The sequence below is a fragment of the Triticum urartu genome, chromosome 1, assembly GCF_003073215.2.
Source record: "Triticum urartu cultivar G1812 chromosome 1, Tu2.1, whole genome shotgun sequence".
Lineage (NCBI taxonomy): Eukaryota > Viridiplantae > Streptophyta > Magnoliopsida > Poales > Poaceae > Triticum > Triticum urartu.
In genome coordinates, this window is record NC_053022.1 from 179,570,787 (window position 1) to 179,593,703 (window position 22,917).

General features: G+C 46.0%; 1 pseudogene; it reads right to left on the minus strand.

Annotated features, from left to right (window-relative positions):
- Positions 1-400: 400 nt before the first annotated feature.
- Positions 401-3,762, minus strand: LOC125532792 (annotated as a pseudogene).
- Positions 3,763-22,917: the final 19,155 nt, after the last annotated feature.

The following is a 22,917-nucleotide window of genomic DNA, read 5'->3' on the forward strand; positions in this document are numbered from 1 at the left end:
AAATACTAGTAGGGCACTTTTTCCCCAACGCTACTAGTAGCAAATTAGGAATCAAAAAAATAAAAATAGATGCAGTATTCATGAATGGAGATCAGAGACACGTCCAATGCAAAATAAATTTCACAGAACCATCTTAACACTTGTAGTGTTCATGGATGCAACATTCAACATCTCAACTCGAAGAGATCACGAGGACACACACAACCATCATCAAAAGGTTGGTACCTTCCCTAGCGTTTCACCACCAACCTAACCAGACCACTTCTCTAGATGTATGTACAAAGCGTCGAGGTCCTCCACCTTGAGGAACTCCGGATGGTGGCGTCGTCATCCACCTCAGTGACGTCCGGATGGTGGCGTCGAGGTCGTCCACCCCGGGGACCTCCTGCGTCGCAATCACCTAGACGATAATCTGTATGATGCGGTCGCGGGGCTTCACAGTGAAGTCTGCCTCCAAGTAGTTGAAGAGCACGACTCCCATCGGGCCGCAGTAGTCCTCGTCGATCACCCTGCACCCAGTCGAGAAAGTGAAAACTTGTTAGTTAGCTCCTGCTTGCGCAGGGTTCGCGGAAGGGTCTGGCCACTTCCAAAGATGATAATAAGATACAATAACTATGTCCAGGCTTGGAAGATTGAAAATAAATTAAAAGAGAAATGTATTCAAGATAATAAAACACAACAATTAGATTGAAAACAAAGAAAGCACCTGCGCACGCTGCCCTTGCCCCCGGTCATTGGCTATATCCCAGTCTCGCACGTCCTCAGCTAGGATTTCATGGTTGTTGAACCTTTTTGCTCTGCAGGGAAGCATTATGGACAAGATCAAAGATAGTTTAAGAGACAGACCATAATCCCAGTTCGCTACAGGATATCATTTCAGCTTTAAATTACTGAAAATATCATAATACAGGCGAACATGCGTTCACCTTTCTGATCTGCAGCAGCTTCACCTGCATCATATTTGGATACACCTTCTGCCTCAGCCACACTGTTGACAACATCATGACACTGTCATTTGCAGGTGCAAGAAACCCATCAGATGAACCACAGTATGTACAGTATGAGCAGTGCAAAATAGAAACATCTCTTGTCCTAATTTACCAGTTAGCATCATGGTACAGGTGAGAGTTGATTGCAACCGTCACAGGGATCAAAAGGAACAACAGGATAAAATAGCAAAGCATAAATCATATGGACACACAGAACTAAACGAGCAAGGCTGTTCATTCAGGTTCAGAGGCAATCAACAAGATTACTAGTGAGGCGTGGCCCTCTCGCATTTCCACCGATTAACACAACTGGCTAAGACGACGACGCGCACAGAGCAGCCTAGGCCCTCTCACCACGGATGCGGCGTGCGAGCTGCAGAACAAAGTCTTGGTACTGTGCATATTCACTGAAGGTTAAACATTTTCTTTTACTGAAATCCCAGCTGTAGAACAAAGAAAGCGCCTACTGCTGGTAGCAAAACCAATATGTTTATGAGGAATATATAGATGTTTCAAATCAAAAGACCAAGTAGAATAGATAAATTTAGTCAGGAATCTGTTGTAGCATGGCAAACCCCTTGTTTCTAAATAACATGTATGCTAGTCTGTAGAGCTAGTTCACTGGTATTATTACTATGGTTTGTATGCTGGTTCATTTTCCATGAATTTTCCTCTAATTCAGCTTATCGGTGGATGATTTTTTTAAGAGAAAACTAACTTTACATATACGTCACACATAGAAAAGGTCATATGCCATAAGGTTTTTCTATTAATTAGTGTGCTATCGCAAGAAAACTTAAATGAGAATGTACAAAAAGTAAAAAAAAAAACCTGCAAGTCATAATATGGCTAGTCTGTACGTACTGGAACTGAACCACTTTGAATAATAAAAGCATCAGCAGGCAAAGACCAGAAGATCAGAATCTATTGTCTCTAAGGGCTTAGATCTCAAAGAATATATAAGATGTGTATGTAAAATATGGCAAAAGGGGAACATACCATGCATGGAGTTGCTGTTATGAAATTTCAGTTATCTCACCAGTCCGCTGTAGTTTTTCCACTCGGCAGCGTCCACCGTCCACGTAGTTTCTCCACTCGGCAGCGTCCGCCGACGGCGGCGGCCTCCTGATTTGCTACAACCTGCCATCGGTATGCCTCCTCCGCTGCATCGTCCATCACTCATCTATGAGAAATAAATTAGATGTTGGATCTTCATATGTTCAGAACTTGGAACTAAAAAGATTCGGATAGGCATTACACCCAACAAAATTCAGATGGGCATGTAACTAAATTCTGCAACTGAATTTCTAGCAACAAGTAAGCACCCAGCAAAATTCAGATAGGCATTATACTAGATTCTGCAATGCAATGTTTATCTTACTCAGAAGCAGAGCAGGTATCCACCAAAATTCATCCTGACAGCTACATGTAACCCAAATTCAGACATACTACATGTAACCCAAATTCCTCTACAACTGAACTTGTAACCACCAAATTCAGACAAGCAAGCAACCAAATCAATTGGGTCATCAGTGAGTCACCTGCAGCACGACGTAGTTGATGACATCGGCGTATCTAATGGCGAGGTTGAGCGACATACAGCGGGCGGGGGCCATGGCGTAGCACCTGGTGCGGCCCCTCTCGACCTTGCCGAGCTTGTCGAGGTTGAGCACGACGACCATGGTGAGCATGGCGGCGACACCAGCGCTGAGGTAGTGGCCCGTGAAGGTGAGCGTGTAGGCGGGGTACCGATCGACGAGGTCCCGGAGCAGGTCGCACTCCCTGTCGAGCACCCAGCCGGCGGCGCGGAGGAGGCCGTTGTGGACATAGCCGTCGTTGAAGCGGCGCTTGCCAAGGAGCAGCGTGTAGTCGGACTCGCGGCCGAGGTTGAGGCCGCGCAGCGCGAGCACGAAGTCGGCGTGCGCGTGGTCGAGGTAGATGAGGTAGGGCATGACCCAGCCCCCCGTGTCGGCGTAGGTGCGGCGGCGCACGACATTTGAGGGGTCGAGGAGGAGGGGTGGCAAGCGAGGAGGTCGGGCGGGGCGTAGTTGGCCATGACGAGGCGGCACATCCTGGGCACGGGCGCGAAGTCGGCGGCGGTGGCATGGCCCCAGGTGGCGCTGTCGTGCTGGCCGGAGTGGACGCACCGCTTCCACGCCCTACGGCGGGGCGAGCCGTAGGCGGTGGCGGCGCTTGGGGGGGGGGCTGCGCGGGCGGCTCCCCCTCCATGGTGGGTTGGGACTTGGGAGAGGAGGAGAGGAGGTGGGAGCGGAGACGGGATTGGGGATCTGGATCGGGCGTTGAGTGTTTTTTTTGAGACATGGCGTGGGATGGTTGGTGGGGTGGGAGCAGATGCAGGTGGTAGCGTGGGGTTTATAACCCACGCTACTACTAACGACTTAGTAGTAGCGTGGGTTTATAAACCGCGCTACTACTATAGCTGGTCCCGGAAGGCACGGTGGAAATCGCTTAGTAGTAGCGAGGGGTAAAAACCCGCGCTACTACTATCGGGTTATTAGTAGCGCGGTTTCCTCAAGCTCGCTACTGCTAATTAGCAGTAGCATTTGTTTTTAAACCGCGCTGCTGCTAAGATTCTGTGTATCAGGTTTTCCCTAGTAGTGTCACGTCTGAGCAACGATTCTGGCCTTCACGCGTTGGGAGGTGCGAGGGTACCCCTCACAGCTACGTTCGCATGCCTCTCGGCCTGCCGAATACGGCTGTCACCTTCTAGCGCCACCTGCGGAGCATTCTGGTGGCTCAGGAGGCCAGGCATCACGCTGTCCTAGCGGAGGTTGTAACAGTTCTTCAGGAGCCACCTAGGCCTGCGGAGCCTCCTGAGGCTCAGGACCCTAGCAGCTCGTGAGGAGCAACTTCCTCAGCGCACGTCTTCAGCTTCCCCGACACCACTTCAGCACGGTATGAGGTGACTCTTTCCAGTTCATTCAGCGAGGGGCGCCCTTTGGGCAGTATTATCCCCAAGCCGCATGGGCATGTCCTTGCGGCGTGTATCTTTTTGCATCTTTAGCTTACTATGTTGGGGGCGCCTCACGGGCCGTATCATCCCTAGGCTGCTTGGGCCCGTCCCAGTGGCATGTGTCATTCTTGCATTTATCTGAGATGACCTACTTCATTGCTTGAGTCATTTCATGATTGTCACCTGACTGTCAAGTACTTCGATACCCCACCCATGACCGCCCTCGTTACCACAGGAGCCACGCGCCGGTTGTCTTTCTTTAGGATTCTTCGCATGAGTAGGCTAGGAACGACGTCTGTACTCGGGTCCGTCCCTGCAGCATCCATAAACCCAACGACTGAGCTCTGTCTGGCGGCCCGGCCCCATTCACGTCACCTCCTGGGGTCGTTGGTGTCTGGCGTTCTCATGTGATCGCCTCAGGAGATTCGTCCGGCGTAGGTTGCCTAACCATCTCACAGGACCACTGCAGCTATCAAGAATCAAGACCAGGCGGAACCCGCCTTGAGGTAGGGCCTTGTGAGTCCCGCGCTAGCTCACGAGTGCCCAGACACACCTCATCTAGCCCTGCCGTGCAAGCCACGTGTCAGGGCGGGGCTGTACACGCCCTGGGGGCTCCACTCAGAGGGAGCACTCACCCACGTACCAGTGGAAAGCACCATGCTCCGCACTGGCAGTCGACACGGTTGAGGAGCGGCTATGCCAGTGCAAGTGCGGAAGCGCTACGCTCAGCGCTGGTGATAAACAACTGAGGGTGGCCCATTGGCCACATTAACCTCAGGGAGCCGTCCGGATCAGTGTCCAGCCTCACCGCAACACTTTCCCCTTGGGAGAGTCGCGTGAGGGGGCTGGGCACGGGGGCTACGCTCAGGTCATGCCTAGGGTACGCCACCCTGCAAGGTCCCTCGGACCTTGTCGTCGTGCGCCCCTCCTGAGCGGGGCCTTGGTGAGGACAGGTATGAAGGGCCGTTTGCACGTCAAGGGGGACTCCTAAGCATCGCGACTCAGGAGCCTAACTGGCCACATAGCCCCTCACCCCTTGGCCCCGTCCTAGTGATCCGGATGGTCCAACTGCGGCTGAGGTATGCGCGGGGTCGGGCCCTGCCGACGTAGAACACTAGGGCCTGCCTTTGCATCTCCTTCCCGCAAGCTGTTTGTGCGTCAAGGGGGACTCCTGAGCATCGCAACTCAGGAGCCTAACTGGCCACGTAGCCCCTCACCCCTTGGTCCCGTCCTGGTGATCCAGATGGTCCAACGGCAGCTGAGGTATGCGCGGGGTCAGGCCCTGCCGACGTAGAACACTAGGGCCTGCCTTCCCATCTCCTTCCCGCAGACCATTTGCGCGTCAAGGGGGACTCCTAAGCATCGCGACTCGGGAGCCTAACTGGCCATGTAGCCCCTCACCCCTTGGTCCCGTCCTGGTGATCCGGACGGCCCAACGGTGGCTGAGGTATGCGCAGGGTCGGGCCCTGCCGGCATAGAACATCAAGCAAATGGAAAGGAGATCGTGAAATCTAAATAAAATATTACACGGCATAATGTTCCTTAACATCAAATTAGAGTTTTAATGCCTCCACGAGGCACGTCGCATGTTGCAGGAAAGATCGCGGAAAAGTAAAAGCAGGAAGGAGCACCAGCGAGCCTCCTCTTCAGCCTTGGGTGCCGTCGTCTGGAAGCGCCCGCTCGCCGGCAGCATCGACGTCACCCGTGCCGTTGATCTTGGTCGAGGGAGTGGCATCATCGGCTAGAGGCGTAGAGTCGATGGCAAGGAACTTCTTCAGCAAAGCCTCCACCTGGCCCCTCACGTCCTTTGCAGCAGCTTTGCAGCACCCCTCATCCATAGGCTCGAGTAGGACACCAAGGTTGGCGTTGGGGTCGCGAAGGTGAAGGTGGCTGAGGATGCGCGTCAGGGCCGATGAGGAAAGCGCACGCGCTTCCCCCTCCACCATGGGGCCGATCCCGTCAGCAACGTCCTCGAGCGTCGTAACCAGCTGGGGAAGCAGTTGGGCGAGGGCGTCGTCATCAATCACCAAAGGCTTCTCCAGACCCTTCTCGTAGAGCCCCTGCAGCGCCTTGTGGGACCTCTCCTCAAGAGACTTGAAGGCCTCGCAATCATCGGCAAGAACCTTTTTCCTTGGTCTACAGCTGGGCCACTCTCTCTCATGCTAACCCACAGGAACCTCTAGAGCCTAGCCACAGGAGGTTCGACCAGCTGCTCCCCTTCATGCTTTTCGCTTGGGCGTTAAAGGGAGAGCCCCTGAGCATCGCGCCTCAGGAGCTCTTACCGGCTATCCAGCCCTCACCCCCGGGCCTTGACCACGGCATCGCGACCTGGTATACCAGCGGTGGCTGAGCTCGCTCGAGGGCCGGGACCCGAGGACGTAGAGCACTCAGGGAAGTATGAAGGGCCGGAGCTGGCATGGACACAGCCTGGTAGCATCGCCATCAGCGGCCATGAACCGGGAGCCACACAAGGAACCGATCCGTGATCCCTAAGATAAGTCGCGTACCCAAGGCAGCTCAGCTCGGAACTCAGGATTTTCAACTCCTGCAGCCTCGCTCTGGCAATGCCGCCTACCTTTTCTACCTTAAGGGAGCTACTTGCACGCTAAGGGGGACCTCTTGAGCATGGCACCTCAAGAGCTCTTACCGGACCTTGCGCTGCTAACCTCATGGCCTTGACCACGGCATCAGGACCTGGCATACCAGCAACGGTTGAAGCCTGCCAGGGGACTGGGACCTGTCGATGTAGAGTGCTAAGCTACCACGAGGAAGAAAAGGGGGACAATGCCATAGCAAGACGTGCAATCATGGATTCCGCAGTGAAGATAATATTGATGCAAAGAATTACATATTCTTTACACACCCCCACGGGATCCGTCTTGATTCCTCGCTGTGAACAAAAGAAGGAAGTTTATAGGAGCCCTATCTACCAGTATCGCCGCTGGCGCCATCATCAATAGTGGGCCACGAGGGACCGGCACCAACCCCATCCAGATCAGCGGCGGCGACGGGCGGACGCCGCCGCCGCTGCGCTCCGGGCACGGCGTGAGCTCGGGGGCACATAGCCGTCGTCGCTCGTCTCTGGAGTCTTGTTAGGCTTGAAAGAGTCGCTGGACTCCCACGCACCATCGTTGCTACTGGAGGAATCGTCGGTAGGACCATGGGCGGGCCCAGCGCCTGCCCCTGCGCTGCCCTGGCAATCCCCTCCAGGACAACACTCCAGGAGGCGGCCTTCCTCGTCGAAGACTTTGAAGAACATCGTGGAGGCGCCGTCGTACTCAAAATGGATGGCGAGGGCCCCCTCTGCGCGGCAGACGCGGGCGACCTCGCCCCATCCGCGGGTCATGAAGATCTTGCCCTGGGAGACGGCCTCGACCTCTGCTCCCGTCGTCGGGGTACCGCACTCGGTGTGCTGCAGCCACAACTCGAGTGGCCCCCTTGGCGGCATTACTTCGGCAAAGAACGACATGAATCGGATCCACGTGCGCAGTGGCATCGCCGCCCACACCACGAGTTCTCGTGAGGAGCCCTTGGAGTGGGTTCGTGGGGCGACAGCGCGCGCCACCACTGCACGTCCATCATGGCCAAGGCGTGAGAGGCGTCGGTCACTGCCTCCTCCCCCGAAGCCTCCTGCCTAAGCGTACAAGCATAGCGGGTAGCCAGGGGAGGCCGCTCATACCAAGGCCTCGTTGATAATCCCCAAGTGCAGGGAATCATAGTAGCAATTCCCAAAGGTGGAAATGATAAGTATGGAGTGTCGAAACCACAAGGAGCTAAAGGTAAGATCAATATTCTCTCAAGTCCTATCTACCACTGATACGACTCTACGTACACCGAACGTTTGCATCCAACTAGAAACCAGAAATAAAACTACGTTGTGGGTATGAAGAGGGTAACTTTGCAGGGTATCAGAGAGATAAAATATAAAAGTAGGGGTTGTTATCATAAAGTTAGAATATATTACTAAATATTATAAATAGTGAGTGTGGAATAATGATGGATCGGTGTGCGGAATTGTCTTAGGCAATTGTTAACAAGACCGATAGTCGTCATTGCAATTTCATATGAGGGAGAGGCATAAGCTAACATACTTTCTCTTCTTGGATCATATGCACTTATGATTGGAACTCTAGCAAGCTTCCGCAACTACTAAAGATCATTAAGGTAAAACCCAACCATAGCATTAAAGCATGAAGTCCCCTTTATCCCATACTCAACAACCCCCTTACTCGGGTTTATGCTGCTGTCACTCAAGCAACCCACTATAAGCGAATCATGAATGTATTGCAACACCCTACAGCAGGAATCCCTCACGCTTGCGCGACACGGAGGGCATAATAGGACAGCACCAAAATAAAACATACAACTCATACCAATCTAGATCATCAATCAACCCAAAGACAAAGGATATCTACTCAAAACGTCATAGGATGGCAACACATCATTGGATCATAATATGTGGCATAAAGCACCATGTTCAAGTAGGGATTACAGCGGGGTGCGGGAGTGGACCGCGTAAAAGATATGAGGATGGTGATGATGGTGGTGATGTTGATGAAGACGGCAGCGTGATGATGACTCCCCTCCTGATGGCACTCTGGTGCCACCGAGAGAGAGGAGGAGAGGTTCTCCCCCTTGTGCTTCCTCCTCCATGTCCTCCCCCCTGGACGGGGAGAGGTTCTCCCTCTGGTCCTTGGCCTTCATGGTGATGATGGCCCCTCCGGGATCCTCCACCATAGCCTCCGGTGATAATGGCCCCCTCCGGCAGGGTACTAGAGAGGGCCTAGATTGATTTCTCATGGCTATAGAGGCTTGCGGTGGCGGAACTTCTGATCTAGGTTTCTTTCTGGAAGTTTGGGTATAAATAAGAGGTGTTGGTGTCAGGAACAAGTCAGGGGGGTCCCCGAGGCGGCCACGAGATAGGGGGCGCCCAGGGGGGTAGGGCGCACCCCCCATCCTCGTGGTGGCCTTGGGACTCCCCTGGTCCATCTCCGGTACTCTGTGGGCTCCTTCTAGTCCAAAAACAATCTCCGTGAAATTTCAGGTCAACTGGACTCCGTTTGATTTTCCCTTTCCGTGATACTCAAAAACAAGGAAAAAAACAGGAACTGGCACATGGCTCTAGGTTAATAGGTTAGTCCCAACAATCATATAAAACAGCATATAAAGTCCCAATAAACATCTAAGATGGATAATATAATAGCATGAATACTTCATATATTATAGATACGTTGGAGACGTATCAACATCCCCAAGCTTAATTCCTGCTCTCCCTCGAGTAGGTAAATGATAAAAGAAATAATTTATGAAGTGTGAATGCTAGCAAGTGTATGAGTTTGATCAATGATAGTTCCAATCACTTTTTCTAGCATCATTATATATCATAACAATAGCTCAACTCATAAAACTTCTCATGATCAAGTAACAAGCTATTCACATGTTAAAGTATAGATCATAAACTTTCTTGAAAACTAACAAACCATGCTCTTAGTCATCAAACAATAGCAATTCATCTTATTTTCGGGAAGGGTCTATGTAAGAGCTTTGGTTCAGCAAACTTCACATAATCAACTATCATTTAATCTTTCACAATTGCTAACACTCACGTGATATTTATGGGTTCAAAGTTTTAATCGGTCACAGAGAAAGATAGGGGTTTATAGTTTCGCCTCCCAACCTTTTACCTCAAGGGTAATGTCAACAAGACCAATTTATGAAAAACTACATCCAAGTGATATATATATCCGGATCGCTCCAACACAAAGTGCTTGCCAAAGGAAAAAGTGTAAAAAGGGAAAGGTGATGATCACCATGACCCTTGTATAAAGTATAGGACAAAAAAATAAAAGATATGCCCTTTGCAGAGGGAAGCAGAGGTTGTCATGTGTTTTTATGGTTGGATGCACGAAATCTTAGTGCAAAAGAACATCACTTTATATTGCCACTTGTGATATGGACCTTTATTATGCAGTCCGGAGCTTTTATTTCTTGCACATCACAAGATCGTATAAAGCTTATTTTCTCCACACTAATAGATCGTACATATTTAGAGAGCAATTTTTATTGCTTGCAACAATGACAACTTACTTGAAGGATCTTACTCAATCCATAGGTAGATATGGTGGACTCTCATGAAAGAACTGGTTTAAGGAATGTTTGGAAGCACAAGTAGTATCTCTACTTGGTGTAAAGAATTTGGCTAGCATGAGAGGGAAAGACAAGCTCAACATGTTGGATGATCCAAGACAATATAATGTTTCAGATATAGGAAAACATAACCCATTAAGTTGTCTTCCTTGTCCAACATCAACCTTTTAGCATGTCATATTTTAATGAGTGCTTCATTAACGTCGAAGTGCGCTTGCCTCAGGTACGAATGATACTTCATCAACGAGTGCTTGAAAAGCGCAACCAACCCTTGCTCGTCATCACAATCCACTTTGCTCCTCGCCTATTTAAAAGAATGAAATCTTGTGTCTTCTGTCAGGAGAAACATATGCAGTAATGACCATGAATAACATTAGTACATTACTTACGCGTAAGTTGTGGAGGAAGACTAGAAATTGTTCTCTGTCTGCGGTATAATCTTTCCATGAAGGAAAGATGCGCCCAAAGTTCCTGACAACAACATAAGCTTCGTCTTCTAAACTGGGAAGAAATGGAACAGGGGTCCTATTTGCTGCTATTGGGGCTCTCTCTGGTTCGAAAAGGGATTTGGCAACTGGATTTGGTGTACTCTTTGCTGGAATGGGGTTTTGCATCATACAGCTGATGCTTTGTCAACTGGCATAATCATACTGTTTGCTGCAGTTGGGGTCTGCTGAGTTGGGGCATCACAAATGTCCAGTGTAGTAGGGCTAGAGTCTGCTAGAGTTGGGGTATTTTGTGGGTCAGGTGATATTGAAACTACACCTAATGGGCTATTTGATTTATCAGGTGCCACTACATTTTCCAAATACTTTTCTTGTTCTCCTCCACGATCAGCAATCGCCCTCTTCCTTTTGAATGTCTGATACACAAGAACAACATTTGAATGGATAAATATGGTATGATGACAGATGGAATATGTACTGAAAATGGATAGGCAGGGCGTATTCACATACACGATGTGTAAACTAAGCTAATGGCAGTTCAACAAAGTAGAAGCAATGCAAAGCATCAGTTTCAAGATATGTGCGAGCAATGTAACCTTGGAAAGTTAGAGCAAGTACCTTGATGGGTGAATAAGATAGGGCATCTTCCTCTGACTCCTCCACTAGGGAGCTACATTGACTTAGGTCCCCCTCTAGCTCAGAATCACTATTAGGATCATATTCTGAGCATGAATCTATAGGTGGAGAGCGTTTGCATTGCATTGCATCCAGACTTGATTTCAGTCCCTTAATGCCAAGTTTGACAGCCATGGCCTTGTTCTACTTTATTCTTTTCATGCGTGCAAGCTCATAATTATGATGCTGTTCAGAATCTGAGATTCATGAAAACATAAAAAGTAGTCAGATTATCTATGGAATGCATTGCGGATTCAACTCGGAGAGTGTCTCCCTATAAACCCCTGCATATGCAAAGTTCACCTCCCCAACCGTGCTGACCATACCACACACAGAAATACAAACCCCTTATGTCTCTATAACAGGCAGGCACACATTTCAAAACTGAAGTAGGAACATTAGAATCATATGAAATTCGTATTTGAACAAATAAACTAAGCAATTATGAGTGGCGTAATGTTTAGCTTCAAGGGTGGAGTGTTGGTAGTGCGACACAAAGCAAGTAGGCAGATTGTATTCCATGTAAAAGATCGAAACCTATGTAAAAGCTGGAAATGACATGTTCTTTCTATACAATGCAGTGTTCGTTACCCACACATGATGGAAGAGATCACATAGAGAAATACTATTCACTCATGTCTACGGTTCCAGTATTTAGAAACAGGGTGGTCCACCCTAAAAGAATATTGACAACAAATATGACAAGGCAAGCATAGATGTAGTGAATCAATCATTTACTTGTGAGCTTACTAGGACAAGTATGCAGAATTGTAACTGCAGTAAGAGACCATCCAAAATCTGAATGAAGAAGTTTGTCTAGCACTTATTGTTTGCAACTAATCGACGTGAATAATTGGATATTATATTGAATGAGTAAGAAAGACAAGTAAAATTGTCAACAAACCTGGCTTGCAGTAGTTATCTGGGTCAATGTCACTACGACCAACAATCCAAAATGACTAGTTTCTGTTCTGAGGGTGGGAATTTTGAAAACCCTGTGAACTTTACAGGTACTAAAGATTACTGAAATACATCTGAACCATTAAGTGTAGGTAGCACTGAGCACACAACAAACCCTAATGACAGTCCTGCCTAATGAGTAATGAATCAATTAGAAAATGGGTGATGAGGAGTGGCTGCTGAGTGTTGAGGATGTATCTCAGGATAAATCAGGTTGGCTTGGCGGGTGCTGCATGCCTGAGCCCTGAACGGACTGGGAAGGTAGGCACGGCGGCGCGCCCGGGCAGCGGTGACGCTGTTGGGCGAGCGGCTCCTGGCCTCATGTTAGTCCGGCATCTCCTCCTAGAGTCATGCCGTCCGGGGACGGCAAGTCGCCGGCGAGGTAGGCGGCTGGGGGTGAGTAGAGATCGGAAGCGCGCAGCAGAATAGAGGGGAATCGGGGCCTGGGACGACCTAAAATCCCAGGGTGGGCCGGCCCACCGTGGGCACCCTGTAGAGATACACACCCGAGCGGCGAACATGCATTTTCGAAACTAATTTAGGAACATTTAGCTGACCAATTAAACAGCTCTGTTTTAATAATATCAGATTCGTATTGAACAACTAAGCTTGTTTAGCTTGATGGGTGGAGCAGTGTTATTATGACATGAAGCACGTATTCTGATCGTATAGTGATCATAAAAGGGGGAAACTCTAAGCATATTTTTTTAGCAAAAGAGAGTTTCCCCTCCGATTTCTATTAAAGAAACCACCATGGAACCAACATGATCAATTAAACCCTAAGCATGATAATTAAACCATATTATGGCTATGCCATGGCAGATTTGAAGCTGCAAACCGGGGAGATGATATTTCACATCCATTGTTTTCTTCGAACTAAGAACTAAATTCTAAGAGCTGAAAAGAAAGTAGAGTAACCAAGTTAAGATCTATTTGCTGGTTGAGATCAAAAAGTTGAGGAGATATGAAGTACCACCTCTCTTGCGGTGCCGTGTAGGCATCGGGGGTGCGATGGCTGTCAGTGGCGTTGAAGAAGATCTGCGATGGTAGACAGGTGCATTGGGGGATAAGTCCCATTGTGATGGAAGAGAAGGTCATGTGAGCGGCCCCAGTAAAGAGGACGACGACGCCGATGAAGCGAGAGGACGCGATGCAAGGCTATTGGTCCGTCGTCGTGGATGAGAAACGTCCATCTCTAGCAGTGGACGGCGCGGTCTTGGTAGGCGCTCCGGCATGGTGGAGGACAGTGGTGATGGATGTGGCGGAGGACGGCGGCGATGGATGGGGTGGCGGACGGAGGCTGGTGTGGGGATGGGGTGTTCTAGCGCGGACAGTGTATGAATGGGAAAATGGACGGAGAGGTACGGGGAACCATGTTTTTGGCACGGGCCTGTCTGAAATATGGGAAAGTTACGAACTTAGCCCCCGTTTAAAATTTGGACGTCTCGTCGGTTGGGGATAGGACGGTAATCTCGCATCTCGCCAATATTTGCCCAGACCATTTTCGGGTGAGGAGATGGTGGTTGGAGCCCATGGTTGGTGCCCACGGTGTATGAACGGGGCTGACAGGTAGGGCGGTTGTGTCACGTCTGAGTGAAGTTACAAACCTGCCCCTATTGAAAATATTTGCCTACATCTATTTCGGCCGAGTCGAGTTTGTTTTGCCGCCCATCGTGTATGAATGGGGAATGGAGGGAGAAACAGAGGTCTTTCGGGCGAGCTTGAATCAAATGAGTTTTGCCGCCCATGTTTGATGCCCACCGTGTCGGAATGGGCTCAGAGGCGGTCGTGTCACGTCTAATTGAAGTTACTAACCTACCCCTATTTAGAGCAGTGGAAATCGGGCCGATGGATTGTCCGTGTAATGGGTAGACAGTAATTTCCATCTCCCAAACACTTGACTTCGGGCAACCGATGTGGGAGTGGACATTTTGCTGCTTCTTTCGAATTTTGGGACAATAAGCATCCACGTTTACCCTGGCAACTAAATTCGAATCCATTTTGTATTCCTATATGAATCTTTATAAATCATTCTATGTGTCTTTATATATCTTCAAAAGGACGACAAAGATGTATTCCACTGTCATATATGAATATGTTTTACAAATGCCGATACTCAAATTCAGAAACTAGAATCCAGTTTAAGGTGAATTCAAATATTTGGAACACTTAATGTCCAACTCAAATGTCACACGCAGCATAATGTGTACTCCCATTTAGATATGTACACAAGCGATGTATCAAGATTCAAATACCGAGTCAATCAACCAAGAATGTACAGAAGTAACAGACTCAACTCATAAAACTTCTCATGATCAAGTAACAAGCTATTCACATGTTAAAGTATAGATCATAAACTTTCTTGAAAACTAACAAACCATGCTCTTAGTCATCGAACAATTGCAATTCATCTTACTTTTGGGAAGGGTCTATGTAAGAGCTTTGGTTCAGCAAACTTCACATACTCAACTATCATTTAATCTTTCACAATTTCTAACACTCACGTGATATTTATGGGTTCAAAGTTTTAGTCGGTCACAGAGGAAGATAGGGGCTTATAGTTTCGCCTCCCAACCTTTTACCTCAATGGTAACGTCAACAATAATAATTTATGAAAACCTACATCCAAGTGATATATATATATCCATATCGCTCCAACACAAGGTGCTTGCCAAAGGAAAAAGTGTAAAAAGGGAAAGGTGATGATCATCACGACTCTTGTATAAAGTATAGGAGAAAAATAAAAGATAGGCCCTTCGCAGAGGGAAGTAGAGGTTGTCATGTGTTTTTATGGTTGGATGCACGAAATCTTAGTGCAAAAGAACGTCACTTTATATTGCCACTTGTGATATGGACCTTTATTATGCAGTCCGGAGCTTTTATTTCTTCCACATCACAAGATCGTATAAAGCTTATTTTCTCCACACTAATAGATCATACATATTTAGAGAGCAATTTTTATTGCTTGCAACAATGACAACTTACTTGAAGGATCTTACTCAATCCATAGGTAGATGTGGTGGGCTCTCATGACAAAAATGGTTTAGGGAATGTTTGGAAGCACAAGTTGTATCTCTACTTGGTGCAAAGAATTTGTCTAGCATGCGAGGGAAAGGCAAGCTCAACATGTTGGATGATCCAAGACAATATAACGTTTTAGATATAGGAAAACATAACCCATTAAGTTGTCTTCCTTGTCCAACATCAACCTTTTAGCATGTCATATTTTAATGAGTGCTCACAATTGCAAAAGATGTCCAAGATATTATATTTATATGTGAAATCTCTCTTCCTTCAATATTCTTTCATGAATTGTTCAAGTGACCAATTCTACGTTTGCTAACTTCCAATAAGTCTACTACCTCTACTTATTATGTGTGAAGTCATTACTCCCCATGTTGTAAGCATATGAAACGTATATAAATTCAGATTTATGATATTCAATTCATTCAACCATTTACTCATAGGATAGATGTGAAGCATGTGAGTAAATGACAAACTACTCCAAAAAGTTATAAGTGAAGAACACTGAGTAGTCAAATAATTAACTAGCCATGGGAGGATTCTTTTTCATTCAAGATTTCAGATCCAATGATTTATTCAAACAGCAAGTAAAATTTAAAATACGCTCCAAGCAAAACACATATCATGTGACGAATAAAAATATAGCTCTGAGTAAGGTATACCGATAGTTTTGAAGACGAAAGAGGGGGTGCCTTCCGAGGCATCCCCAAGCTTAGGCACTTTAGTCTTCCTTGAATATTACCTTGGGGTGCCTTGGGCATCCCCAAGCTTAGGGTATTTACACTCCTTATTCTCCTCATATCGATGTCTCACCCAAAGCTTGAAAACTTCAATCACACAAAACTTAACAGAACTTCGTGAGATAGGTTAGTATGATAAAGAGTAAACCATTCACTTTGGTACTGTCAAAGACAAGGTTCATAATTGTTCTCACAGAATTCCTACTATACCAAATCATTTCTACAATTTATATTGAGAAATATAGGCCATAGAAACTAGAAAACAAGTAAGCTATGCAATGAAAACAGAATTTGTCAGAAACATAACAGTCTGTAATGATATGAATAGCAACCATACTTATGCTCCTCCAAAAATTATGAAATAAATTGGTGGACGTGAGGAATTTGTCTATTAATCTTCTGAAAAAAGAATCAACTCAATCTTCCCACCTAAACATTTGGCAGGAGAAGACCACCTTTTGTCAGGATAACTTGTACTAGTTGTCTCCCTTCGAAATTGGCCATTGTGGGATCCCTTCCCGCCTAAACATTTGGGAAGAGGACCGGGGCCTCTATAAATAGGGTCACCCACCACCGTAGTTGAGGACTGGCTCATCTTGGACGGATCATTCAGGCCATCCTCACACACACAAGCTCACCAAGCTCAAGAACACCTCTCCTCTGAAGGTTGTTCATCCCTTGTACTAGTTCATCCTCAGCCTATGGGACAATCCACCAAACCACACTGGAGTAGGGTATTACACCACAATGGTGGCCCGAACCAGTATAAACCCTCGCGCCTCTTGTTCTTTTGGTTCGGCGAGCTAGGATTTGAGATCGTTGCGAGAGTGAGCGAGAGAGAGAGAGAGAGATCTTCATGCGCACCCCAGTGTTCGAACCTCAAGGGTTTGCCGGAACCCGCAATCCGACAATGTGCTTTGTGAAAGTCCAATTAAGCATCATGATCTATCTCTATAGATCTTGATGCCCAATATATAAGCAGCTTCACCGAGGTCTTTCATTGAAAAATTCTTATTCAAGTATCCTTTTAGGCTATCCAGAAATTCTGTATTATTTCCAATCAACAATATGTCATCCACATATAATATTAGAAATGCTACAGAGCTCCCACTCACTTTCTTGCAAATACAGGCTTCTCCAAAAGCCTGTATAAATCCATATGCTTTGATCACACTATCAAAGCGTATATTCCAACTCCGAGAGGCTTGCACCAGTCCATAAATAGATCGCTGGAGCTTGCACACTTTGTTAGCACCTTTAGGATCGACAAAACCTTCTGGTTGCATCATATACAACTCTTCTTTAAGATATCCATTAAGGAATGCAGTTTTGACATCCATTTACCAAATTTCATAATCATAAAATGTGGCAATTGCTAACATGATTCAGACAGACTTAACCATCCTACGGGTGAGAAGGTCTCATCATAGTCAACTCCTTGAACTTGTCGAAAACCTTTCGCAACAAGTCGAGCTTTGTAGATAGTAACATTACCGTCAGCGTCAGTCTTCTTCTTGAAGATCCATTTATTCTTTATTGCTTACCGATCATCGGGAAAGTCAACCAAAGTCCACACTTTGTTCTCATACATGGATCCCATCTCAAATTTCATGGCCTCAAGCCATTTTGCGGAATTTGGGCTCATCATCGCTTCCTCATAGTTCGTAGGTGTAGGAGATATGCCCTAGAGGCAATAATAAATGTTATTACTTATCTCCGTGTTCATAATTATGTTTATGTTCCGTGCTATAACTGCTATGATTCTCGAGTCTGCAATAACAAGAGGCTCGGAGGAAGACTCATATGCACGTGTGGAATAAGAAGTATTCCTAGTCTGGCCTCTAAGACTAGCTCAAGTGTTGCATGATGATTCTGTTTTCCTGGTCATGGGCATGTCTATGCCAGCAACTTTGAGGGCACAATGTTAAAAGAACATTTGTATTGAATCAACCCGGATTGATGTTATGCTATGAGATTCGTTCGTCACAAGTTAATGGTACATAACACGGAGATGGTTAACATTTGCATAATTCCTTGGACCATGAGAGTATCGAGTTTCTTCATACTTGCTTCATGAACTTTGGGGTTTGTTAAATTTCATCCGTAAGTGGATGGCTATTACGACGGCTTACAGGTTCATGGAAAAGTGTGTCAAGTAACTTGATAGCTCAAGATTGGGATTTGCTCCTCCGACGATGGAGAGATATTCTTGGGCCCTCTCAGTGTTAAAGTATCCATCATCGTCTGGCCAGACACAGTGTGATTTGATCACAGGGATGCCACAACACGGAAACGAGAAAAGAGAACAAAACCGGTAACGAGGTAACTAGCATAGTGGACAAGTCATTGATCCACGGGGATGCAAGTAAATCTCACCTCGGGTATTTGTAACATATCACGAAGCAACAGGAATAGCACACGGCAACTGGAGGTTCACTCAAATATTCATTCGTGTGGGTATAGGGGTCAATATGGGTGTCCACCACTCCGATGTTGATCATTGATTGGAAGGGGTTCCAGGTCATGTCTATACTTCACCGAACCTATAGGGTCACACGCTTAAGGGTCATCTATCTGCTGAATACTAGACAGGGAGTCCGAGAGAAAGTCACCGGAAAAGTTTCGGAGAGAACGGAAGAGTTCCGGAGAGAGAACACCGAAAGAGTTTCGGTAAAACCGAAAAGTTGTTTCGGAATATATTATTAGGTCAAAATGGTTTCGGCACTCGCCTGGAAATTCTTAGAGGGCCCCAGAATTGGTCTGGGAACTTTTGGGAATTTTCGGAGAGAAAAACCAAAAATGTTCTGGAGCTGCCGTAACCGCCATTGTTGCTTTTTGCTGATAAAAATCACCACACCGGAAATGTTTCGGATCATGCCCAGAAGAATTTTAGAGGGTGCCGGAAATGTTTTGGGACCTTCCGGAATTTTTCAGAAAAAATGTTTCGCGGAAAACATCTTGTCTCAGCACGAGGGGACAAGTTCCCACAAATCGGGGGTTACATGTTTGGTGGCTTTTTGACTAGGGAGCACCCATGTTTCTAAGAGACGTGTTGGTGGCTTGTTGCCCCCCCCATGGGAGGGGGCAAGGTTGTGGCTGGCCAAGGGGGTGCCTCCATGGTGTCCCCTTGGTGCCCCACTTGAGTTACCATTTCATCCTTCATGTGGGACATGTAGCATGGGTGTTTTGGTATTTCCTCCACCACCCCACCCCACCCCTTGCCTTTGCCTATAAAAGGAGGAGAAGGGGCTGCCATTCTCCTCATCACTTCTCACATACAAGTGCCATGCAATGATCTGGCTTCTCTCTCCCTCCCTGCGAAATAGTTTCGTAGAGCCGAAAGGCTATCTAGGTTCCGGCAGGAACTAGTTCTGGACGGCGAAGCCCTGCCGGATAGATGACACCGTATGTGTGCAACCCTGTAGAGAGATCGTAGTTTTGGTCTTAGTTCGTGAGTGCCTCTCGGAAGGCTGTCCATGTGACCGTCCGAGTTTCGAAGGTCCTCCCGAAGGGCTGTCCGAGTGACCATTCGAGTTTCGAAGGTCCTCCCGAAGGTCTGTCCATGACACCGTTTGGGGGGCTATTCGACCGCTTCCCAGAGGGCTGTCTGAGGAGCAGATGAGGGTATATATCCTCGCAGTTGGGAGGTTGTAAATCCTAGCTGGGGGATCTGCACCGCCAATCGTCATCGACTCTACTTCCCGCTACGCTACGAGTCGGTAACGAAAAAGATCAAACCATGTATGAAGTCTCCATAGTGGTCTTGGGCTGGTGTGTAGGTCAGAAATTTTTTGTTTTCTACTGCGTTACCCTACACTGGCATCAAGAGCCGTGGTATGCGTAGATGCAGGTTTCGATCTAGAATACACAGAGATGTATGGGTATTGCATAATATAATTGGGTGGTAGATGAGACCTATTGTGGGAAATTATTTATGCGGGTGACAGATGAAATCTATTACCCGACGTTCTTGTTGCTTCCCTAGAATTTGCGTTTGCTCAATCTCGAGACAGCATGGTGGAATTTGACAAAGTTCTGGCAATTTGTGATCCTGGTTGATCATGGAAGTGCTATCAGTTCTTTGGGTTCTGCCGTAGTCAAAAGAAAGATGAAATTCGTAGAAGAAAGGGCATTGCAGATATGATCTGCACGAGGGTCATGCGTATGACGAAGTTTAGTATGGGGCTCAAGATTTAATTATCTCGTGTTTCATACACCCCTAGATGTTAATCTAGCAACTTAAATAATCATATTTGATGATAAAACGTTGGTAGCTGCGGTTTAAGTCAAAACCTTAGAAGCCACATAAAATAAAATTTTGCATAAACTGATTAGAGGCGTCTATCTTGGTTTTGCAAGATGTGCATGTGATGTGGTATAGCAATGCTCATATTCAATTTGATTATGTATGAGATGACTATATGATGTAATTAACATGACATGTGTGTCATGATTCGGCATGATGGTTGGAGCCATATGATTGTCACTTTAATGACCTGCGTGTCAACCTTAAGTAATGCACTTATTTTATTAGCTATAGAGATAGCAATATTATCTGGTGCATCGACAAGGTGGTGGCAATATTCGTGAAGGTGAACACCGACGCGAATTCCGAAGATGAAGAAATAAAAGACATCTCCGTCAGAAAGGGCTATACCATATCATGCTATAATGAATTGCATGAGACGTTTATCCCTTATGATGCACCCTTCTTGATTGCGCTGTAGTCGCTTTTTGTTAGGGTGATCTCTCACTAAAATATCAAGTAGTTAGTGTTCTCCCAAGTGTAGCACCGTCACGGCACCTATCTTTTCAGGGTGCGCCATGGATGCATGGGCATGAACGATTAGAGAAGTGTGAGGCGGGTGAGGTCAGACCTCGCAGCAAGATAACTTGGTTGTCTTGACGTTCATGGCAGGATCGTCCTGAGCTCGGAACACACACATCGAAGGATGAGCAAGAGTCACATAGAGATGTGATCGGCAAGTTGGCCTACCGATTAAAATTCCTGTTATGAGATGATGATTCTATGGCGATGAATTGAAGTCTGGATCTTGTATCACTCAAAATTAATTATGAGAGATATTGATCTGAGTGGGAGCGCATTGTTGAATTAACATGTTTAATTCTCAGTGCAATTAATTATGAACACTGTCTAAGTGTTTCTTGCAAAATAGTTGTAGAATAATGGCTCACGTTTTCACCTTCCCTGTTAAAATTGAATAGATGTTAAATATCTGGTTAAAACTTTACGATTGGTAACGTAATGTGAGGATTGTCCTCAAAAGTGCTGAGAAGGACTTTGTCCTATCGCATGCTTTCCGTATCCTCCCGCTAATGCTATGGATCATGTGACTCTCGTCCTTCGATCCAAAAGCTAGAATTCTGTTATGGTCAACTGGAATATGTTTGCTTCCATGAAACCCAAACTTCGAAAGATGGGATAGTTATATGATATTCATGGAACTGAAAATTATTTTCAGATACAAACAAAGCAATGTTTGTTTGCATGTATTAGTAAAAGTGTTTACTATGCATTTAACTGTTTGGAAAGGGATCTAGAAGAACGCCTGTCATATAATGAAAGGTGAATAAAACAACAACTTAAAGAGAAAGGAAGTGTCCAAAGGGTGTTAGTATGACTTACATGCCTAGGAAGTCCAGGGCTAACGCCACTCTTAAGTTGGGTGCTTCTTTTGCGAGTAGGAGAAATACTAAAAGTTAAACTGTTAGAAGTATAAAGGCCGAAAGAACGATGACTGGAATATCTAGCTCATGTATGAATGTCATACAAGTTTTTGATGTATAGTAGGCTGGTCAAAGATATAGTTCTTGGGAATTATGGTTAAACATGTTAATCACTAATTCTTGGGTATTGTGAGTTAATCACAAAGATACCCGCTCGATTGCATTTTGTTGCGAATCAATGTAAGAGCTACTATGTCCTAAAATGACTAGCTAGAAATGAGGTTAACGTATACACAGGGAACATAGTAAATGTTACTATACCTTCCATCGGTGTATTTCCGTCTGTATTTATTTTCATAATTCATTTAGAGTTTTACAAACTCTAGCCCATTGCATAAGGTATCTTGCAAGAAGGTTGTTCATAAGAGAACTTTTTATGTTTGATGTTATGAATAACACAAGGGCCATACTTTCATGATGAATGAGATGTATGTTATGAATATTGATAATGATACAATACCTCTAGGTTTACTTTCATAATTCACTTTAGAGTTTCATACACTCTAGCCCATTGCACAATGTTTGTTGCAAAAGAGTTGTTCACAAAACCAACAATTGTTGTTAAGTATTATGAATAACATGAAGGGTCATGCTTCCATCCAAGATGGGATGTATGTTATGAATATTGATGGTAATATGATACATCCATAACGTTGACGCTAAATGTCGCGAGACTATGAGAATACCACACATGTGTGGCACTGTATTTGGTCACATTGGAGAAACCTGCATGGAAAAATTCCATTATGATGGATTTTGAAGTCATTTGATTTTGAATCATCTGACACTTGCAACTTTCCTCCGAAAAGTGAAGTGACTGAAATACGGTTCACAGGCCATAAGGAATGAGCAACAAACTTATTGGTGATCATACATTTTGATGTGTGTAGTTCAATAAATGTTGTTGCAAGTGGTGGATTTATTTATCTTCAGAAATGACTCAATTAGATATATGGATATTTACTTGATGAGACGTAAGTCTGGATCTTTTGAAATCATTCGAAAGGTTTTCAAAAATGAAGTAGAAGTTATTGTAACAAGAAAATTATGTTTCTGCAATTTGATTGCACAAAGGAATATTTGAGTTACATGTCTAGAGAATGTCTGATGAGTTGTGAAAGGGGTTTCATAACTTGCACCTCCCGGAACACCACTGCAAGTGGAAAGTCCGTGGAGATGTTATCTAACCATTTATGACATGGTAAGGTCAAAGA